At 35.1% G+C, this 19,858-nt stretch overlaps 1 pseudogene; it reads right to left on the bottom strand.

The window, feature by feature from the left end:
• Positions 1–5,618, bottom strand: part of LOC149534013 (uncharacterized) — a 159,986-nt pseudogene extending 154,368 nt beyond the window's left edge.
• Positions 5,619–19,858: the final 14,240 nt, after the last annotated feature.

The following is a 19,858-nucleotide window of genomic DNA, read 5'->3' as shown; positions in this document are numbered from 1 at the left end:
ATTTTTTCTTGGACATATTCTGACATGCCAAGATTGGATCCTAATCTTATCATGCATCACTTGTCCATAGCACTAGGCATTAAATCAGTTAAACAGAAACTTCAAAAAATGCATCCTCATGTTGCATTGCTAGTCAAAGCAGAATTGGAGAAACTTCTAAAGGCTGGTTTAATCCGTGCAATTGATTATGCTGAATGGATATCCAATATTGTTCCTATTTCCAAGCACGATAAATCTATCAAAGTTTGTACAAACTTCTGTGATCTTAACTTGGCATGTACTAAAGATGACTTTTCACTCCCTAATATATATATGATCGTGGACATGATGGCTGGCTATGAGATGTACTCACTTATGGATGGTTTTTCTGGATACAATCAGATAAAAATTGTGTCAGAAGATCAAGAGAAAATGGCTTTCACATGTGCATGGGGAATCTTTTGTTGGAATGTGATGCCATTTGGTTTAAAGAATGTTGGAGCTACATATCAGCGGGCTATTACTATAATTTTCCATGACATGATGCATAGAACCATGGAGGACTACATTGATGATACCTTGGTCAAAAGCGCTAAACACAATACTCATTTGCATGATTTGGGACCCATCCTAGATCAAATGAAAAAATTTAGTCTTCAGCTCAATCCTAAGAAATGCGCATTTGGTGTCACATCGGGAAAATTGTTGGGATATATTGTTTCTGCAAAGGGAATTGAAGTAGATCCAGAAAAAGTACAAGCAATAATGGACATGCCACCACCTTAAAACATCAGTCAGATGAGAGGACTATAGGGAAGGCTTCAATCTATTTGTAGGTTTATTTCACAATTGGTAGATAAATCACAACCCTTCACAAAGACCTTACATAAGGGTGTGAAATTCAATTGGAGCCAGGATTGTGAGCAAAGCTTAACACAGATCAAACAATATCTTGTCAATCCATCGATCTTGATGCCTCCTATGCATGGGAAGCCTTTACTTTTATACATTTTAGCCACTAAAACATCTTTGGGAATCCTATTGGCTTAGGAAGACAATGACAAAAAAGAAAGAGCTATTTATTACTTGAGCCGAGCATTGGTCTCTTATGAGAAAAACTACAGCATTATTGAGAAAGCTTGCTTGGTAGTTGTCTTTGCTTCCCAAAAGTTGAGACACTACATGCTTGCCCACACTACATGGCTTGTGGCTAAAATAGATCCATTAAAGTACTTGCTCAATAAGGCAGCTCTCATAGGAAGATTGGCTAAATGGGTCATGATACTAAGTGAGTTTGACATCCAATATGTTGAATGCAAAGCTATAAAGGGACAGGCAATTGCAGACTAGCTGGTCGAGGCACCCATATAGAGTCTTCTACTAATAAACATTGATTTTCTAGATGAGTCAATTCTAACACTCACTCACCATACATGGGTTATGTTCTTCGATGGGTCCTTCACACAACAAGGATCAGGTGCTGGACTACTTTTCATTACACCACAGAGATACTCATTGCCCAAAGCATACAAGATTCTGTTTCCTTGTACAAATAACATTGCTGAATATGAATCTTTGATAAATGGTATGAAAATTGTAGTTGAATGGAGAGTAGATCAGTTGGATATCTTCGGTGACTCTCAGCTTGTCATCAACCAAGTAAATGATGTGTATCAAACAAAGGATGAAAAACTAATTCCTTACAAACACATGGTTGATGACTTGAAAAAATATTTTGCACACATCACCTTCCAACAAGTTCCACACATAGATAATAAAGTGGCTGACACCATGGCCACTCTGGCCTCCCTTCTACAAATGCCAAAAAATGATCTATGACATGAGTTCTTGGTGGAAGCGTTACACTACCCAGCCTATGACACACCTAATTCCAGGATGATCTGTTCTATTATAGGACAAGAATCATCCTGATACCATCACATCTATTCCTACCTTTGTAATCAAACCATTCTGGAAGGTCTGACTCGAAATTAGAAATGTTACCTAATCTGTAACGCTTCATATTATGTCATTATTGTTGACGATCTGTATAGGAGAGGTCTCGACGAAACACTCCTTAGGTGTTTAGAACTTGATGAGTCCAAACGTACACTAATTGATGTTCATGAAGGCATTTGCGAATCTCATTCCAATGGCTTGACACTAGCTCACAAACTTCTTTGTGCTAGTTACTACTAGCCTAAAATGGAGAAAGAAGCTGTTAAATATGTTAGGTCCTGCAAGCAGTGCTAGCTACACGAGAATCTCATTCATGCTCCAGCCAGAGAGCTAATTCCCTCTACTACAACATGGCCATTTCAACAATGGGCCTTTGACTTGGTGGGGTAGATTCACCCAACCTCTTCCAATGGACATAAGTTCATTATCACCGCTACAGATTATTTCAAAAAATGGGTAGAGGCAGTACCTCTCACAATTGCTGATGGCAAAACTGTAGCACTTTTTACCACAAACTACATCATCTATAGATATGGTATATCGTCCTCAATCATTATTGACAATGGAGGACAGTTAAAAAATAAAGACCCCAAGGAACTGTGCAAGAAATTCAAGATTACACGACATTGGTCTTCCATTTATTACCCTCATGGTAATGGCCAAGCTGAGGCATACAATAAGGCGATCCTCAAAATTCTTCATCGCATAGTTAGTAAGTCTGGGAGAGATTGGCATCTCCAAATCAATCTAGCCCTGTGGGCATATAGGACAAGCATTAGAACTCCAATGGGAACGACTCCTTTTGCATTGGTGTATGGGGTGGATGCTGTGCTTCCAATAGAGGTCAAGATTCCTACCTTGAGAATCTCTATGAAAGGCCTTATCACTGATGATGACTATAGGATAGCTCAGCTTCAAGAGCTTGTGTTGCTGGATGAACGACGACAAGTTGCATGTGATCATCTACGAGCATATCAACAAAGAATGGCATGAAGCTATAATAGAAAGATCAGGCCACGTGACTTCCAGCTGGGTGACCTCATTATGAGAGAGAACCCTAAGAATCAACAACAATGAATGCAAAAGGGAAAGTTTGAACGAAACTGGTTAGGTTCATAAATCATTACTACAGTATATGGATCTAGTGCTTATCAACTTTCCACAACCGAAGGAGAAGTGCTTAAAGAGCCTATCAACACTCTCCACCTGAAGCAATTTTACAGTTGATTTAATCTCAGCAAGCTCTTTGTACATCTCTGTATGTCCTGAAAAAAATCTAAAAATCAAAAAAAGTCTTGAAAAAATAAAATAATAATAATAATAATAAAATTTTAAAAATAATTTTAAAAAATTTGAAAAACAGAAAAGTTCCATCGGTGAAAACCTAGAAATAGGCATCATGGTAGCAAAAAAAGAGAATCTTGCCAAGAAGGTGAAAACTTGGTAAATAGGCACCTTTTAATCCCAATGCTCCATGTTGCAACACATCTTTTGGCTATTCTGTACAATCGCTTTCATGCTTTTTCTTTCCTTCTTCCTACTCATGTATCCATGGATTGAGTCTTATCACAGCTCGGGGGCATTCCCCCTTAGTGTCACTTTTTTTTTCTAGATTCTCCTCATAGAATCTCCTATGTGACAATCACTAGTCATTCTGACTGCATCTGCCTACTGTCGCTAGTGTCACTCTTTTTGAGATTCTCCTTATAGAATCTCCTACGCGATAGTCACTAGTCATTCTAACTGTGTTTGCCTATTGTCGCTAGTGTCACTCTTTTCTAGATTCTCCTCATAGAATCTCCTTCGGGACAGTCACCAGTGGTCCTCATTGCATCTACTGTTGCTAGTGTCACTCTTTTTGAGATTCTCCTCATAGAATCTCCTACGCGATAGTCAATAGTCGTTCTGACTGTGTCTGTCTACTGTTGCTAGTGTCACTCTTTTCGAGATTCTCCTCATAGAATCTCCTGCACGACAATCACCAGTCATTCTGACTGTGTCTTTCTACTCTCGCTAGTGTCACTCTTTTCAAGATTCTACTCATAGAATCTCCTATGCGACAGTCACCAGTCATTCTGACTGTGTCTATCTACTGTCGCTAGTGTCACTCTTTTCAAGATTCTCCTCATAGAATCTCTTTCACAACGGTCACCAGTTGTTTCAACTGTGTCTGCCTACCATTGCTCAGGTCATATCTCAAGATCCCTTTATGGAAGATCTATTTTGCATCAGTCACCAGTCATCCTAGCTATGTCTATCTACTGTCTCTTAGTCCTTCTTAGGTTCTTCATCGTGAAGATTCCTCTTTGACCTCAATCACCTATTGTTCTAACTACATCTGCCTACTGTTGTCACCCTACTGAAGAGATTTCTTTCAAATGTATTCTGGAAATTAGCACTTGACATCAATCCCAAAAGCATTGAACTCAAAAATGATATACTTGTTTAGATATGCTAAGCATTTTTCTTTGTTTGCTTTCTTTTTCTTTATCGTATCCATTCAAGCAACTCGATGATGTCATCTTCAACTAGAGAAGTAATGACTGGGGGCATGATCTTTTTCTTTGCTTTCTATTTGCAGTTTAGTTCCAATAAGTTGATCTATTCCTATAAGATGGGTGTCCACTATAAGAGCCTCCATCTCGTATTGGATGGCCATGTGTACCTCGACTCCTTTTATATGAATATGCCAATAACATTGGTTCTTCTCCTTGTTTGTTGGAGTGAAATCTTCATGATATAGTACATATTGATGCTCATCCTACTAAGTGAACGTATGGGTCACTGCAAGTATATCTAGCATAGTTCTATCTTAGGTTATGAATGCAAGGGTCGTTGCGGATAGAATGAATACTGAGTACTTAGCATAAGAGGGATCTCCTGTGTGTTTGGTGTGCCTGTTATGCAAGCAACATTTAGGTCATCCTAGCATTTATGCTCTGATGCTTATGTTAACTTGCTACATTAAAAGGGACAATTTTTTTGGTCATTCTAGCTTCTTGTGCCTCAAATGCTTACATTTAATCCCAACACCCTAATAACATATGTTATATTCATATTTTCATGATTGCAATGTTAGTGAGAATTGTATAACATACGAGCTTTATTTTATATCTAATGATGATAAATTGTCGAGGCTTGGTAACCAGACCTAGGGTTGCATTTAACATAGTCTTGCATTACATACTTCATTTTCATTAGCATGCAATTCGATGGTGATTCTGTTCATACTCCACATGCATTAGATTCCTCCACGGCTGCACAAGCATTTGGTTCATCGATTCATGCTCCTCAATAGAATACCTGTGACTGTTAAACAAAAACATGCAACACTACATAAGATGTCAGTTCATACATATGCGTTCTATCTATGTACAACATACATCTCATGTACATCAAAGAAAAACAAAACAAGACAATGACATGTACATAGGAATACTCAGCTCAAAATCTTGTATATATATATATATATATATCAAAGAATGGGTTAGTACAAAAATGGGCACTACTCGAGTGCAATCGATCAAAAATGATACATGTGGTGCTGGCACACCAATTGATACATAGCCAGGGATCAAAATCAAAAATCAAGCACAGAGCATCTAACTCTGTCTAGAACCCTCACCTCCAGGAGGAATAGGAGGAGCAAGGGCAACAGGTGGCAGAGGCGGTGGTGGCATATCTGGCCTGATAGGAGCTCATGTGCCTCCGAACTCTCGCACGTACTAAGAGAATTGCTAAACCTACAATGTCTCATCTGGCATGGTGCTGGTGTATGCGGCATAGTAATACGCAGCCTGAGTAGACTGGAAGCAGATCTCATCCTATGCCAGCTCCAGCCTTTGCTCTTCAGTCTCCACGTGCTCCCTCTAATGATTTGTCTCCTACTGTCTCTCCACTAGCTGCACATCCCAGACTGCTACTGCAATCTGCAACTCTCCCAACTATTGGGAGGCCGCACGAACCTGCTCTCAGTATTGTCCTACCGCATCCTGTACCCCACCTATCATCTGATCTAGCATATCCTCATCAAGCATCTCAGGTTCCTGCTAGTGTGGTGGTGCCTATGGCTATGGTGGCACCTATTGCTGAGGAACCTGCTGCTGAGGAGCTTCCTGCTGAGGGGTCTCCTCCTCTGTCCTCTACCTGCGGCATTGGCCCTGTCCACTCCCACTACCCCCGGCACCTGGTTCTGATCCCATCTAACATGGGGGAATCTACATCTGTTGAACTCAATGTCAGACTCATGACTACTACTGTGGCTGAACTGGTGGCTGTGGTTGTGCTTGCTATTGCTAAGGTGCCTGCCCTGCCATCCCCACTGGATTTGTAAAACATGGGAATGGATGGCTGATCAAAAATGCTTGATATGCAGGTGTCATCCTTGCATCTACTACCTCTAGTAGGTAGTCCCACTGAACAGTAGCTAAACTGCAGATATCTATCATGGATCGCCCTAGATCCATCCGTGGAGGTCATCCCAGCTCAATATCCCTCTGCACCCTAGCATAGGCGCAGTACTTAGGTGAAATGTCTTGTGGTTGGCCATACTACGGCCACACTCATGAGATAACAAATCTCTCAATCACTGATGTCATCCTACCTACCAGAGGTCAAGAACTAACATCCATGGCAGCTCTCTGGGGGTGTCATCCCAGTCCTTTGTCTCTCTCCACGGTCACCATACAACAGACACTAGGTCATCAAGATGAGTCCACCAGTGCTCAATCTTATCCAAGTGGGCTTGGGTAATATGCCCTCAATATCTACATATATAGGGCTCCATAGGTTCCCAGGCATCCTCAAAAATTGGCCTACATATAGGGAGATGCTTCCAAGCCCAGATCTATAATACATATACACCTGCTGCCATGGTCTTCCTCTCATGGAAGATGACCTCGTGCATCTCATAGAAAAGGTGGGCCAACATGCACTGACCCCATCCAAAGATCTCTAGTGCCTCCAACATCCTATGAAGCATGACACCCCATCCACACTCCAACCCCTGCTGTCCCCTATTAGGACATAGGAAGCAGCTCAAGAATATACCCAGCACGGATGCCAACCTATGAGTGGGTCCATAAGTATGCAACAACTCATCCTAGCTAATGGCCCTAACTCTCGGTAGCTCTCTCTCAAATACAATGGATAGTGCCTCTATCCCTAATTGAGGCACTGTATCATAAACCACCCTAGCACCGTGGAAAGGAATCCGCAAGATCCTCCAAATGTCCTCTGGTGTGATAATCATCTCACCCATCGGCAAGTGAAAGGTGTTTGTCTTTGAATGGAAATGCTCTACCAAAGTTGTGAGTAAGCCGTAATTCACCATCACGGCTGGAATCTAGCAAAGAGAAGACAAACCCAATCAGGCAATGTGTGCCCGATCTGCATCATTCAAACTCTGCAATAACTCTCTATATGGCAGATAGTGTGACCTAAATGAAACGTCTCCAAAGACCTCCTGCACACACAACAAAAAAATGACAAACAAATGATCAGTATCAAGTCGAAATGACGCATCAAAATGAAATAAAATGCAATTTTTAAGTGCAAAAGTCAAAACTGTCATGGAATTTCGCACAAAATTCATGAAATCTCGAACGAAATTCATGAAATCTCGTGCAAAATTATAAATTTTTGCACAAAGACATTATTTCTTTCCGCGAAGAATCACACATTCACACGAAAAAATAGTTGCTCGCGCAAAGAAATCAATCTCCACTCAAGAAAAGAAGATTTTGCACTAAAACTGAATCAACTCATGTGAAGAATCTATTTCTTCACGTGAAACCAAATGCCTCTCGTGTGAAGATCCTCACCACTGCACACGAAGAAATAGACAGCCCTAAATCTTCGCGCGAAGAAGGAAGACCTTTGCACTAAAAGAGATCGATCTCACGCGAAGAAAGATTTGACCCCCCAAAAATCCTAAAACGTGCAATAAATGACCTTGAAATGCATGAAAACAAAAGTATGAAGATGAAAAATCGATGATTCACCGGTGGTACCTAGTCTGCTGGCCAGCTGTGTCGTCTGGAGTGCTCAAAATGATGATATCTCACGTTCACTGCCATGTCTCTATCAAAACTCAAAATCACTACAAGACAAAAAGCACAAATGAATTGAAAATGACCCTTTGGGCCCTTATATAGGTGTTGACCAAATTTTTCAAAGTGCTCAGATTTGCGCAAAAATCACACCCCTGGCTAATTGGACCGTTCTAGATCCATTTTTGGGATCAAATTCAAAATTTGACACACTTAAGAGCCTCAAAAATGCATTTTAAAATTTTAGGGACCGACGCGATCGAACGCTTGTGCAACCCAAATCTTTCTCATACTTTGTGATTCTTGGAATCCTTTCAACTTTAGATTCTCCATATTTTCAAAATTCATTTTGAAAATAGTCAACTTAAGTCACTGTGGCTCAATTTGGTCAACTTTTGGTCAAACTTGATCTTTGCAACTTCGTAATCATTTCAAATCAACCCTGAATCTTCTTTAGATCATTTTGATCTCTTCTTTATTCTTCAAATCGTTTTGGTCTCTTCTATATTCTGCTAAATCTCAAATTTCTTCTATATCTCATGATATACTGCTTCAAATCATATTTTTGGTGTGTCATCTTTCGATTTTGCTCCCGAGGGGGCAGGATGATTACATCATTGAATACTTATTTCTTGGGGCATCTCATTCCCATCTCATGTCCTCATCACTTAGGGCATCTCATCACTCGGGGCATCTTGTTCCCTTCTATCTGGCATCTTTTCCATCTATCTTATGTTTTCATCAATTGATGAACCTTATAACAACTCTTCTCAGAGTTCGATAGATAGGTATTGGGACAGTCTAAACCCCAACTCCTGAAGATCAAGCCTCATCCTGGGGATGATTCTACAACTCATGATTGGACCTTCTTATCTTTTATTGATCTTAGGTATCTAGGTGTTCTATCTGGATCCTTGAAGGTTAAGCTCCATTCTAGAGATAGTCTTCTAAATGCTATCAATCTTAGGTATCTAGGTGTTCTATCTGAATCTTTGAAGGTTAAGCTCCGTTCTAGAGATAATCTTCTAAATGCTATCAATTTTAGGTATCTAGACATTCTATCTAGATCCTTAAAGATTACACTCCGTTCTAGAGACAATCTTTTAAATGCTATCAATCTTAGGTATCTAAGTGCTCTGCTTGGATCCCTTAGGATTAAGCTCTGTTCTAGAGATAGTCCTTAAAAGCTCATCAATTGGTCTTTGTGTCATCACCTTCGGAACTAATCTCATCTTTGAATCAATTTTAGGTATCTAGGCATTCTACTTGGATTCCTTGGGATTAAGCTCTATTCTAGAGATAGTCCTTAAAAGCTTATCAATTGGTCTCTGTGTCATCACCTTCAGAACCAATCTCATCTTCAAATCATGCTTTCTAATTTTTCTTTGAATTGAATGTGTTGCTCGCACATTCATTCAAAGAGGGGCAAAATGTAATACCCCAAAATTGGCTCATTGCCATGATACCAATTCTGGTCTATTTCTAATCAATCCTAAGTCCTATTTCACTAGGCAAATTCTTATTCTACTACTCGCTACTTGACTTAAATGTCAGATGCAGAAAACCCTAATCTGCATTCATCATGATTATTATTTAATTCCTATAGTATTTACTCATATTAGTTACATTAAACCTATTGATTAATATTTAATTTAATTAATAAGTATTTATACTTTAATTAAATTAAATTATATCCTAAGGCTAATATACTATGGAATTAAATTTATTTAATTTAATAAATATGCCTATTTTAATTAATTAAATGAAATTATTTAATTAAATGGAGAACTTACTTCTAATTAATTAAACAAAGTTATTTAATTAAATGGGAAGTCATTCCTAACTAATTAAATGAAGTTATTTAATTAAATAAGAAAAGTGCCTCTAATTAATTAAATAGAATTATTTAATTAAATGAAAAAGGTAATTATGAGAATATATCTCATTTTATTAAATTAAATTATATCAAGATTAATGTACTATGGGATTAAATTTATTTAATTTAATAAATATGCCTATTTTAATTAATTAAACAAAAATATTTAATTAAATGGAGAACTTACTTCTAAATAATTAAAAAAAATTATTTAATTAAATGGGAAGTCATTCCTAATTAATTAAATGAAGTTATTTAATTAAATAAGAAAAGTGCCTCTAATTAATTAAATAGAATTATTTAATTAAATGAAAAAGGTAATTATGAGAGCATATCTCATTTTATTAAATTAAATATCTCTCCAAAATCCTTCTTCAGTTCAAAAAGGGAAATTCCCAGTTCACTGTTGATCAAAAAGGAATTAAATCAGTTAACTCCTTATTCTACTCAAATTGAATAAGTTAACTCCTTATTCTACTCAAATTAAATTAGTTAACTCCTTATTCTACTCAAATTAAATCAGTTAACTCCTTTTTCTACTCAAATTAAATCAGTTAACTCCCTTTAATTTGGGAATCTTCCTTTATGACTGAACTTCACCTTTAATTCTGACCATTGATTAAAATCAATCTCAACTATTGATGGATTCCAGGAAAGTCTATTTAAGAGACCCTCATCTCTTCATTTTGAGAGGTTGAATGAGAATTTGCATTGAATTGCTGCTGGATTGTGCATTCATTTGAGCTCCCTACTTTCATATTCATTTTCTAGTTTAATTCTCATCTAGATTTAATATGCATACATTTAGTATAATTTCTTTTACATGTTCTTAGATTAAACGTGCATACTCCATTCTAGATTAATTTGCATAATCATATAGATTAATTTCATTTCAAATCCTTCATTCTTACAGGGTCTAGTTGCTTAAACACCTCGGATCTGAGGATATTTGAAAAGCAATTCCCTTTAGATAGAAGGCAACAGGTTGCTTTGCAGGCTGATTTTTGGATGAACAATCCAATGTTCATTCTAGGATGAATCCGCATACAATGACCGTGTTGAAGTGTGTGTGTTGGCATAGGCCGCATATTCATGCATGCAATACATACATACATACATATATATAACTTTTTCCAGTATATATCTGATAGGGAAATTATTTTTAACCATTCAAATCTTTAAAACAATAATCTTTTCTAGATTCAAAACCCTACCCCATGAACCCATTTTCTAAATTCAACATTTTCAATTAAGGGTTTCAATTTTATTTTCATAGATGTTTTAGTAATGAAGAACAATCAATTTTCTAACAAGGGTTTTAATTTCAAGTATATTTGCAATAAACAAAATTGATATAACAGACACAAAGAAGACATGTTTTTCAAGAGATTTCCTACGATGAATTCTATGAGATTCCTACCTCAATCTGATGCTACAATCTGACTATTTCCTAATGATTACAAAAATTCACATCCCCTAGATCCTTCAAAAAAAATTGTCTTTCAATCTCATAAATTGCTCCTCAAAAACCTGTGCATAGAAATGAGCTTGAATCTATTAATCTAGTTTACAGACATGCAAAGGTCTCTCCTTAAAATAAAGTTTAATTATTTTAATTTATTTAATTCCCTTGTGCACATTGTTTGCCATTAATTAGAATAAACTTTATTAAATTACTCCCACTTCATTTTTTTGTAAGTAAGACATTTTTAGAAATTATATTTATTATTTTAACTAATAATATTTTAAGTCCATTATTTAAATACAACTTCTAAATTTATTATTGTTAAATTAAATAAATATAATTACGCCAAATTTAATCTTTAATCTTAACTCTTTTATTTAATTAATTTCTCAATTAATTAAATATAATAAAATTGATTTTTTCTTTATAAATTGTTGTTTGATTAAATCATTTAATAATCTCTTTCATTGATTTTATTATACTTGAAAATCACAACATACCCACAAACTCAATAAGATAAAATTTGACTAAAAGACAAAATATAAATCAAATTCAAAGGTTAAAATTTGAAATTCACGTCACTTTGACAAAATGGAGAAGGTAAATAAATCAGATACTTGTCTTTAATCTTAGGGCAATTGGCTCAAGTTTAGGATTTGGACTTGAGAAATATCTCCCCTCTTTTAGCATTGTGATACTATGATAGGGCACACTCATCTTGGAAATTTAGGGAAGTTGATGCCTAGTACCTACAATCTGCATAAATTCCAAACATGTACATATGCATATATTTCTAAACTAAATAGATAATGATAGAGAGTGGTACATCATTTAGATCTTGACTAGCATGTGACTATGACTGCCTCCCTCAACCACATCAGATACATCAAACATAAGGCAAAATATACATGTACACCATACCAATGCAAGTATGAAGTTAGTAACCATAAAATCACATATAAATCATCCATAAAATTATCATCATGAAAGTAATTGAAATTACCATATGAACTATGCATGACATCATTATCAAAAGTATAACCATGAACACATCAAATATCTGAGTATAAACTATCTCATCAAATATATAATACAAACATGTAAATAGTATTGACCAAATCAGGTAATCAAGTACCACTAAATTGAATCACATAACCACGAAACCTGGCCTAAAAGAATTCAGCAATAACATAAAATAAAACTAGAGGTAAGCAGTACATGTTGGTCCAAGAGTAGTCTTTTCCATGGTATAATCCTAGGGTGTAATATCATCAAGGCTTTTATCCACAAATGGTTTATACACATTGGCCATCCAATGTCTTATTTTCTCATCCACTTCTAACAAGGTTTCTATCTTGGGTGTTTTTCTTGTAGGCATTCTACCTACGCATTTTCCAACCATGTCTTCCCTTAAAACATTCACCAGAATTATGCTTCTTTTCTTATTTATAGATAGATCAAACCAATTCAGTGTGGAAGAGCCACTCTTAGGTGGACCTGAGTCTAAAGAACTAGGGAATAACCAATAGCCAAAGAGTTCAAGGTGTTAGCTCTATCCATGACTTGTTGATTGCTTTGATCCATGGTTTCAATCATATTAACGACAAATTCAGCCACAACTTTAATATTGTTTGGTTTTATAGTAGCATTAACCACTGTAGCTTATTGATCTCTTTTCCTCTAAGTTTTTGAATGGGCCCACCTAGCTAAGGGTGAAGGTTGAATTGAAATTTGAATAAAAAATTCAATTTTAGGTTCAGGATTCAAGGCACCTGCACAGGAACATGTGACAACTTTATGAGTACAATGAATAGGCGATGTTGACTTGGAACTAGTAGATCCCTTTTGGAGGTTTAACTTGGATTGTCCTAATTTGGACTTCCTTTTATCTTCTAGCTAGTTATTTCTTCTTTCGATGAGAAGGAGAGTTCTAGCTTGAAGATCATCTTCTTTAGGAAAATCTTAGTCTAGCTTAGGTAGGGGAAAAGCCTCAACCTGAGCGACATAGAAAGGATCTATTGCCTCCTTATTTTCAACATCTTTGACACCCTTAACATTCATATGTAACTTGAACTCTTTGATTTGTTTCATAGTAAATCTAGACCATAACCTTTTCCTCACTTCATAGTATTCTTCACAATTTGTCCAAAAATCTTCCATTTGAGGAATGTGAGTAAAAGATGGGTGTAGTTAAAATCGAGCTTGCACAAATCCTTTGCTATTGAATCCAAAGTAGTCATATTAGAACACTAAGTTCATGGTCTTTTGTTCAAGATCTAGCTCAAAAAAATCATGAATTCTTTTGCACTAATAATGGCCAAGTTCAATGGGGAAGGTGAAACTAGAATCTTTCCTAGCTTTACAACTTTTATCCACATTTGTCACCTTTCTGCAAACTTCAATCAGAACATAGTAGTCCAAACAGTATATGGGTAGCTTCAGGGTTTTACCTTCATATCCACTAACTCTTATGCATGTGAATTTGGGGAACTGGCTAAAGAAACTACCATCAATAGTAATGAACTGGGTTGCCTCTTCATTCAACCTCCTATGCTCTTTACCTTTGAGTTGAAAAACCAATTTTGCAAGAAAGGTATCTTGTGCCCTTTTTAAGTCTTTGGGATTCTTCTCCTTATATACCAAAGAGAAATAATCATAGATAGCCATGCTATTTACCCAATCTTGGTGAGGTAAGACCTCCCACTCTTTAAAACATACTAGCATATAAAATAGGTAAGAATCCATATAAAAACCAAAAACCCCATATACTTGTGAAAGCTCTTCATGTAATTTTTCTTCTATAATCTCAACCCATTCAATATATTTCCCTTCACTTAGGATGGTTTGAATGAATAAGTACTTCTAGTTTTCCCAAAAAAAAGTATTCGTGTTTCCCTTGACTTTGTTTAGGAGGGTTATTATGTCTTTAATCTTGGGGATCATATGTTCTCACGTTAGAGATTGAGGAAGATAAGAACCTCCTTTATTGGGCTTGAGGAACTAGTTTTTAGTAATGACATTATTAAGTTTGCTAGTATCAGCAACAAACTAGAAATTGAATAGGCTGATGGTCTAGGATTCATATTCCTCATGTGGAGGAATTATTAGGGCACCCATGACCATATCTATGTTTACATACACCAACACTTCCTTGCATTCCTTCTAATGCATCTTTTAGTAGCATCATACTTATTTTGGAATTTCAAAACAAGTTCTAGGAAAGAAACTACCTGCTCATGTCTACCTTCTCTGCAATTGACCTAGGCTTAGCTTTCAAGAACCTGACCATAGTTTCATAATATCTTCATTAGAAAGGAAAGTATCTCCTAGTTCAGGTCAGAAACAAGTAAGGGTGGTGCTTTTCTTTTCTTTAGGTAACTGAGGGTGGAAAGCAATCATGACAGAGCCAAATATTTTAATTTTATCTATAAGGAAAAGATAAAATAAAAGAGGACCAGTAGATTTTATCTTTACCTTTAAGCAGGAATAAAATAGTAGCTAATGAGGAAAGAGAATGAGACTCATTAGGAGGAATACACTAAAAATCTCCTGATGAAAAGATTATGTTGCAACTCCTTGCATCTCTAGGAAAAATTAGAATTCTTAACTCATATAGTGATGGGAGAATGAACAAAAAGGGAAACTTTTTAACACTTTAAACAAAAGAACATATCATGGATAAATAACTAATTATCACTGCTTAGCTTCACATGTACAAAATCACTCCACCACCTTTCACACCAATTAGTAATTAATGCATGTCATTTCTACTTTCTTGGGAAAGATTTGACAATCTCCATATTGCCACTTTTCATTGTTCGTATGCCTTTTAGACCGTTGAACCCTAAACTCTTAAATCATGGGAAAGGTTCAAGGTTCTAGTTCAATAGTCTTAAAATGTGGGGATTTGATGCTCATATATCAATTCATCGTGATTGGAAAATTTTATCAATCATGAACTCTAAACTTAAACCACTTGATGGTTCAAAGTTCAACTTCAACAAGAGCATTGAAATCCAATCAATATCATAGGTCTCATTGGGATTAAAACAAATATGTGGGTTGAACCAATGAACTCTAAAGTTTGAACCAATCAGTTCAAGAGTTCAAATTCAAGGGAAAAGTAACATAGGTTAAGTGTGACTAAAGGTGTCCCGACAAGACCAAGGGGATTTGAACCTTTGAACTTTGAACTTTGAACCAATTGGTTCAAGAGTTCAATTTCAAGGTTTAGATCAGGATAGAGAGCATCATGAAAGAAAAATATAAGCATAAAATATTAAGACCAAAATATGAATAACAACCTACATGAAAATTAATAAGTTTGAAGCTCTAATAGATACAAAATAGAAAGTGGAGGAGTAGACCACAAGTAGATCTAATGATGCATTTTGGGAATTGAGTAAAGACCTTGGGGGTAGACTTCATAATTAGGAGTTCTTGGAGAAACATGTTTCTAATATTTTTTTTATTTCCTACTAAAGAGGAATTATCTAAGATTATTAATGCTTTGGGATTTATGATTTTTTTAGCAGAAGCTAAGAGATCAACTCAAGGAGCTAGTGTCCTGGCATTTTTTTTTTTGAGAAGAGGATGGAGTCCTCCATTGGTGGTATTAAGGAGGATCTTGATGAAATGAAGCTCAAAAGAAATAGGGGAGAGGAAACTCTAAGGAAGGAGGTTATGAAAAAATGTACTCAATAAGTTTCTAGGCTAGGAGATGCTACTCCTTCTTAGATAAGCTCAAGGAGCTTAAAAGGTAGCTATTGGTGATGATTTTTTTGTTGGTATTGGGGTTGTGTTGTGATATGGAGCCTAATCAAACTCAAAGGTTAATTTTCCCCTATTTTATTCAACGTGATTTCCCCCCACATTTTACTATAGGGGTTTTGGGGTAGCATTCCCAAGATGAGGTCAAGGGGCAGTGTTCCTTGTGGGGTCCTGGGGTAGAATCCCATGTGCGATTCTTATTGTAGCACATGGTGGCATTGAGGGGAAATGCCCTTGCGTGGGTTTTCTGGGGCAACACCCCTAAGAGCTCAACCAATTTTATTATTGTAAAATGTGTTAGCTATTATTTTTCTATTGTGCAACTTATTGTAGTCCTAATTTTGTAAGCGGCAAAAAGATTGTGTAAAATGGCTTAGGACTAGGGATTTCATAATATATGATGATATTATAGCTTCTTACAATGGTATTGAGCTATAAGGGATTGTGGATTGTATAAATCACTATATAATAATAATATTGGACTTATTATGGATGTAGCCTAGGGACTGGGTGAACCACTTTAAATCTTTGTGTCTTGTGTTCTCTTATATGTGATTTATTATTTTATGATATTGGTTATATTTGCATGTAATTTTTATTTCTATTAGTGGTTAATCCTAACGGGTTGGTTGTTGTTGTTAGGTTCCTAGTGTGTGGTGTTGAGTTTGATTTTTTATTTTTTTTGGTTTGTTGATGTGTGGTTTTTGGCTCATTGGTTTGTGGTTGTTGGTCTTTGGCTATCGGTTTAGGGTTGGGTCCTCCAGTCAATTTTCCCCATTTTAGTTACTTTTTTTTTAAAGTTTATGTTAATGTTGGTTCTTCTTATGTAAGGTGGCGTAGCTTGTAAAACTATTTCCATTGTCTTTGGACATGATGCTAATTTTTTATTAATGGTTTGGGCCCTTTCCTACTTTTCTTAATCAGAACGAGTCTCACATAATATTAACACTTAATAATCAATAAACTAGAATTATTTAAGTCACTAAAGTGTATCCTTTTGCATTCCTTCTATTATATAATAATTTAAATGCACCATATTTATTTAATTGAAGTAACATCACACACCTACTTTTTCTTGTTGGTTAAACAATTTGACAATCATGTAACATCATGTATTCTTTTGTAATACCATAATAATGAGATGATCATGTCACACCTAAAACTTTAAATTAAAATTTAAAAATTCATCAAATCATCCATACCAACCCTAGCTACCCATCTCCAAATATCTTCAATTGAAAACCAAAATATCTTTCAATCCCAACCATTCATCTAACAAACTAATTATATCCTTCACCTACCAATTTCTAGAATTAAATGTCTACCTCTCTTAGACTTTAATTCAAATAAACTCTCATGAAATCTTGGCCCTCCATTTCAAAGCTATTCCAACCCTCCATCTATTACCATTAGATCTATGGATCATGAAATCCTTTGAAAATTAAAAAGAAAAAGAGGATTGGATGCATCAAGAATATGCTACAAAAATAGTTTATATGCTCAACCTCAATCTTCACAATTCACTTCTAGGTCAGACAATAGTTGCAAAGTACAACACTATTTACATTTATTTGGTACTATCAAAGGTGGATACTTGATATATAATGCTTGGTGGGATATGATATGTATTTTGTGATTGATTCTTATTGATTTGTACTTACATTTAGTATTCAAGAATAACTAATCGATTAAAAAAAATGTTAAATATTAAAAAAAATGTTTGTACACTTTTGACTTAACTTATTTCTTGTATGATGTATCATACCTACATATTTAATTTTAGGAAAATAACCCACTATTTTATCTTTCATTTTCATTCCATTTAAATACTACCTAAAAACAAAATCAACATATAAAAAATATTTGAAAATAAAATTTGTGGTCAAATTTGTTAAATAAAACATCTTACTTACCTAGTATATTTTATATTTGTGGAAGCTACTAATTTTTCCTTCATATTTATTGTCTATCTAATGAATAATTGCGAGTCTCCATCAATCATATTTCCAAATGCGACTCTGAAACTTTAGAGAGAAAACCTCATTGTATTTTGGCTCATGATTTTTGATAAAGTTGTGGAATAAATTTACACATTTACATTGCTCATAAGACTCTTCATAGGCTTCAACATAAATTGATGGTAAGACTCTTCATAGGCTTCAACATAAATTGATGGTTCTTCTTATTAGTCCCTGCTTTTATAAGGTAGGGAACTAATGTTTTCGGTGGCCTCTTTTTAATTTTTTTTCCCCTCCTACCAAGCCATATTCCAAAGTTTTGAAATATTCTATTATTAAAATATTTTTCAAACTATTATTTCTTTTTTCTTATTGGTCGGTTTGAATTTAGCTGGGGTTTTCATTATTTTTTCCATTCAAAAAATACAAAAAATAATCCTAGACTCTTTTGGAAACTTCATCAATTACTTCTCTTGAATATTCTTCACCATTGACTTCTCTTGAAGCTTCTTCCCCAAAATGAAACCAATCATTTCTATTTTTCATTAGCAACACTTGCACATGAATCTATAATGGAGCTATTGAACCAGAATGTATGCAGCCTCATCAAAAGCTTCAATTTTCCATCAGCAATTATTTCAGATGCCCTTAAGACTACATCAACCAAAAAAAACTATAGAAGTCTTCTAGCATATTCTAGCCTCCACGCTTGTAGAAGTCTTACATAATTGTACACATAGATTCCTTGGCTGATGGATCTGTGCTAGAAATAAAAGCATTGAAACCCTCTACGCAAATAGAGACACAATTCAAGTCACAAAGGTTGGCAAGATTGGCATAGTCTACCCATTACTCCCAAATTTCATCTATAGCCCAAACAAACCCAATTACAAACTAAGTTTTGAAACCCATCAACTGATAGGAAATGTAATGTTTGTGGAAAGCCTTGAAGTTTACAAATCAAAACAAAAAGCTCTAAAAATCTTTTCCCATTATCTTTGACGTTTACATATCAAAACATCTGTAGATCTTTTTCAAATTTTCTTCTGCTTTTTTATTTTCCCTTTTCAAATAGCCTAGACTCTTTTTCTCTACTTCTTCGGTTCCTATTTTATTTTCATTAGACACTATCTCATTCTCCTCAACTCTTTCTTATTATTTGTCAATTTCTCATTTTCTTGAACTATTAGCAAGAATTTTCAATTCTTTTACCATTTTCTTTAGCTTTTGATTAAAATTCATGGAATCTCTTTTCATTTCATAATGCCTTTACTTGATACCTATCAAATTCTCATTTCTTCAGCTCTTACCAAATATTTTAAATTCTTTTCCAATTTTCTTCAGCTCTTAGCTTCAAATTTCTATATTCCTCTACAACATTTTAGAATCTCTTGAATCCTTTTAATTATTTTATTTATTGACACTGCTATCGCTGAGATTAAAAAATGCTTGTTTTATTTAAGAAATCTCAAATAATTATCACATTAATTAGTAATTTACATCATTTATAAACATATATTTACTTAAAATATTCTTCATTACTAATGTTTAAGGCCTGTTAAAAATCATTTAAGGCATACACATGTTTACCAAATAAATATTCAAAGCAATTTTTAAACTATTTTTTTTGAAGTTCAATAATAGTCTTTAAAGTTTACTTTGTAGCTCTATTTTTTTCAATCCATTAGATGTGATTACTTAGTGCTTTGAAGATGTGTTTTAACATTAAAAATCAGATTTCTAGATTTCAATGATCTTAATAAAGTTAAATGCACATGCACCTACCTTCTACCCCTTCCAG

The sequence above is a fragment of the Cupressus sempervirens genome, chromosome 10 (assembly GCF_028749045.1).
Source record: "Cupressus sempervirens isolate cs-2001-9-10 chromosome 10, ASM2874904v1, whole genome shotgun sequence".
NCBI lineage: Eukaryota > Viridiplantae > Streptophyta > Pinopsida > Cupressales > Cupressaceae > Cupressus > Cupressus sempervirens.
The sequence above is the reverse complement of the archived record's forward strand: the minus strand, read 5'-3'. Positions and strand labels throughout refer to the sequence as shown.